The sequence below is a fragment of the Talpa europaea genome (assembly GCF_964194135.1).
Source record: "Talpa europaea genome assembly, chromosome: 4".
In the NCBI taxonomy this organism is placed as follows: Eukaryota; Metazoa; Chordata; class Mammalia; order Eulipotyphla; family Talpidae; genus Talpa; species Talpa europaea.
This window is the reverse complement of record NC_140070.1, coordinates 101,898,926-101,904,041: the sequence shown is the minus strand read 5'-3', so window position 1 is coordinate 101,904,041 and position 5,116 is coordinate 101,898,926.

Genomic DNA, 5,116 nt, shown 5'->3' with positions numbered 1-5,116 from the left:
TCCCTTGCTATTGGGGTTGAGGCCCCAAATACATCTTTTTTTAAAGATTTATTTATTCATGCATACAAGAACTGGGGTACAGGCCAGAGGCGTGGGGGTGGTGAGAGGATCACCAGAGACAAAGTGGGGAACAGAACAGGCAGACTGACTGAAATACACTGCTGAGGGGAACAGCGGACGAGACAGGAGAGGTCTGCTGCGCCATGTGGGTTTCTCCCCAGGCGGTCGGGATCAAACCTGTGTGCAGCAGTAATTTTCCCTCAACACTCCCTCTCCCATGACAGAGATGGCAGAGGGGTCTAGAGAAAAGAAATGGGAGGAGGGGAACATTTTTATAGGAGCAGTAACCTGAGGCTAGGTTGATACTTTTAGACACTTGTAACATTTAATTTCCCACCTTATATTATGCCTTACTTCTCTTGTGACCTGCAACACAACAAATGGATGGGTTATTACATATGAAAAAGGATCCCTATTAGTGGGTCAGGGTTGTAATACTGATGTTCTGTAGGTACCAGTTGTTTATAAATCAAATATTCTTACATCAAAGAGACCTTAACTATTAAATAAGACATGTTCTTCCCAAAATTATAACTAGAAAATTTTTCTTAAGCATGAAGCTAGAGAGAAGGTATTTGAATAATTTATGTAAAAGCCAAAAGATTTATACCTACTCTGTGCAGAGAAAACCTTGCTAGTGGCTGGAATTTCTTGTATCTATCTTTCAGAGACACAGTGACTTTTTTCCCCTTGGATGTTGCTAGCCAAAGACATAATTTTTTCACTTTCCTTCTCTTCCCTTTTAATATTCCCTATTAGTCCACCAAATACTTCAGTCATTACAGCCTTACCCTTAATATAATTTTCAAGGCTACAACTTTTACTTCAAGGTTAGACATTTCATTTTTTTATTTTTATTTTTTTAGAAGTGGGGTTCAGGCCAGAGTCATGGGGGAGTGAGAAGATTCACCAGAGACAGAAGGAAGCAGAACAGGCAGATGTACAGAAATACACTGCTGAGGGGAGCAGCAGGAGAGACAAGAGAGGTCTGCCGTGCCATGTGGATTGCTCCCTGCAGGCTGGGGCTTGAACTTGCACAGCAAAGGCCATGGACAGCTTCACAGCGCTGCGCTCAACCCCCTGGGCCCCCAGGGAGGCCCAAGGTTAGACATTTTAGATCAACATTGGTGAGATATTAGGAAAGCTGACATCTTAATCTCACCAGCAACATTTTATAACCCATATTTAAAGTGGGTCTCCTCTGTAAAATTGTTTTACAAATAATCCCTGTACTTCACCCTAAATTTAAATTTATTTTAAATTTAAATTTATTGCTAATTTATCTTTCTATATTTCTCATTTCATTGTCCACACTCACTGCCTCAAATCTATGTTAAAAACATATGAATCGAGACAAAGGAAGGTGCTGGTGGTTTTGTCTGTGTGTGTGTTTGTGTGGTGAGAAGCCAGAGTAAATTTTCATATAAGAGGATCTTAGAGGCAGCAATTTGATTGATAAGGGAAATTTTTCTTTTTAAGATTTATTTATTTACGCATGCAAAAGCCAGAGTACAGGCCAGAGATGCAGAGGGGTGAGTCACCAGAGACAAGAGTGGAGAACAGAACAGGCAGATTGACCAAAGTACACTGCTGAAGGGAGCAGCGGGAAAGACAGGAGAGGTCTGTGCTTCGCCATGTGGGTTGCTCCCTGGCCGGCCGGGGATCGAACTTGTGCTTCAGTGGCTGCAGATTGCTACATAGTGCAGTGCTTAACCCCTTGCATCACCAGGGAGGCCCCGATAAGGGAACTTTTAATAGTACTAATATGGATAAAGAAAAGCTTTTTTCTACCATGAGAAATATAAGTAGCTCAAATATGACAATAAATGACAATTGACATAGGTCCTAGTCTCAGGCAGATAAAAGGAGTGATAGATATATGATACATTGCAGGCACTGTATTATCAGTCTTTTTAATTTTTCAAAATAAGTCAGAAATCCAGACTTGTTTCAGTGTTGGCTCAAATTATTGCTTTTTGTGACTTTACAAGACAGAATGGCATCTTTTTCTCAGGAGACATTGACATCCGTTCTATCTGAACTGACTCATTTGGTGGGAACAAGAAGTCCACATGCCAATGTAAATAAAGAAGGGGGGAAAGTTCAGGAAGAAGGGAGGAGTAGGGGAGACATTCTACCATAGATAAAGATAATGAGTGCCACTGTTTTACATATATATGTCATATATATTATATTCCTCCTATATGTAATATATATATTATGTTTAACACATATAATATATATAGCATATAGATAATACCAAACTGAGTTCCTGAGGTATAAAAAACAATCATGATAGTGCGTCACAATTTCTAAAAATGTGCTATAACCTTCAAAACAGGAAATAAAGAAGAAATATGTGAATTAAAACTATGATAAGTCTAGTAATACCTGTTTTTATAAAGAATTATTGCTTCTGATTAATAGCAAAAAAACAGAGAAATGCATCGTATGATAAACAACACTCAAGATACTGGCTACCAGGGATGCAATCTGGGAGTGGTACCAAAGGACTTTAATTGTATTATTGGTGTTTTATATAAGATAGGTAGTGAGCATGTATGTTCACTAGATTTTTATGTATGTGTGAACAATTTCATAATAAATGTATTTTAAAAGAATAAATATTTGGCTTTTGTCAGACCTGTGAATGATTTTTCTGCCAAGCAATTATATTTTCAAGGGTAAGAGGTTTTTAAGACTTTTTTTCCTCACTAAAAATCCCTTACCCTCTGACAGATGACAGGAGTCTGTGAGTTGAAAAGCATACCTTACATTGGCAGGAACATCGAAGGCTTACCAGAAATGTACTACCTGATAGTATAGACATGACAACAGAAATGGGACCCTAGAATTTTCTTTGTTCTCTAACCCAGTTTTTTTATGCATAAATATGTAAAATAAATATGTCTTTAAGATATTGATATTTAACATAGGTAAGATTACAATGCGATAATCTGATACATGTATATATTGTGAAAAGATTACCACAATAGGTTATCTAATACCTCCATCCTCTCACATTATAATTTTTGTGTATGTAGTTAGGCTATGTAAGATTTATTCTTTGAACAGCTTATACTGACTTACATGCATGTATGTATAAAGTATTATTATCCCCAGAACTTGTTTGTCTGACTGGAATTTGTACCCTTTGATGAACATCTCTCCATATTGCCTTCCTCCCAACCCTATGCAACCACCATTCTAATTTCCTCTTCAGAGTTCAGCTTTTTCAGATCACACTTCTTAGTGAGACTATACAATATGTCTTGCTTTGTCTTATTTCACTTAGTATAATGCCCTCAAGGATTTTCTTCTTTCTTACCCTGAATATTCCACTGTGTGTGTATGTGTGTGTGTGTGTGTATAAAACACATCACATATATAGCACATCTTTATCCACTCATCCATCCATGCGTACTTAAGTTGTTTTCATATCTTAGCTATTATGGGTAACGGTGTAATGAACAGTGACTCAGATAGCTGGGTTGAGAAGCTGCCCGCGGCCTCTGCAGCGCCGGTTCGATCCCCGGCTGCTCCCCGGCCACCGGAGGAGGGTCCCACATGGCGCGCAGACCTCTCCTGCCGCCCGCTGCTCCCCTCAGCGGTGTGCTTCGGTCCTTCTGCCTGCTCTGCTCCCCGCTCTGGCTCTGGTGAATTCTCTCACCCTCCCGCGATTCTGACTGTACCCAGTGCTTGTATAAATAAATAAAAATAAATCTTAAAAAAAAAAAAAGAGAGAGTAATCTCATTTTCAATAGATATATACCCAAAAGTGGAATTCCTAGATTATATAATAGTTCTATTTTTAATTTTTTGAGGAAAAAATACAACACATGGCACCTTGCGATCTCGAGAAAATAAGACATCACAAGGGATAACAATTCTCCAGAATCCAACCACAAAAACATAGATTTTCACTCCTGGTTAGATAGTTCAAAATTGCTATAATAAAGAAAATCAAAGAAATGGAAGAAAATGTAGAAAAAATTCAAAATAATAAGAGAACTCAGAAAAGTTAGTCAAAGAGATACAACAAAACTCAGAAAAGCAAATGAATGACCTAAGAATTGCAGTTAATGAGAAAAACAGAAATTGAAACTTTAAACAAGAAAATAAGAGTCAAGATGTAAAAAGCTCAATAGATAGTACATTCCAGAGAAAGCCAAGGAGGCAGAATAGATCAAATGGATTATCAAATCTTGTCATTTAATGATAGCCATTCAGGCAGTTGGTTTTGATATGCATTTCCCTGATAATTAGTGATAAAAAGCATCTTTTCATTATCTACTGGCCATCTGTATGTCTCCTTTAGAAAAATGTATATTCAAGTCCTCTGCCTATTTTTCAACTCAAATGGTTTTCTTTCCATAGATTTACATGAGTTCTTTACATATTTTTTCATGTTAACCCTTCATCAAATATATGGCTTACAAATATTTTCTCCCATTCCAAGGTTATGTTTTCATTTTACTAATTGTTTCTTTTGCTGTTAAAGCAGCACTTGGGCTTGATGTAGTTCTGCTTATTTGTTTTTGCTTCATTCTTTCTGCTCTTGGTGTCATATCCAAGAAATTGTTGCCAAGACCAATGTCAAGGAGTATTTCCCCTATATTTTCTATTAGTTTTATAGTTTGGGGTCTTATTTCTTTCATCTATTCTGACTCAATTTTTTTGAGTGGTGTAGGATAGGAGAACCAACATTATTTTTTTCCATGTGAATATCCAGTTCTCTGTATAGGACACATCCAATACCATTTACCAAAAAGCCCATCTTTTCCTTCCTCACTGAGCAGTGTTGACTCCCTTTTCAAATATCAGTTGACCATATATGTGAGGGCTTACTTCTGGCTTTTCAATTCTACTCCATGTCTTTGTTTTTATGCCAGTATCATGTTTTATAATAAAGTTTAAAATCAGGAAGTAATGCTCCAGTTTTGCTCTTTTTTTTTCCCCCTCAGTGTTGCTCTGGCTATTTGGGGTCTTATGTGGTTCCACACAATTTTAGAATTTGTTTCTTCAACGTTGTGAAAAGTGTCATTGGAATTTTGAT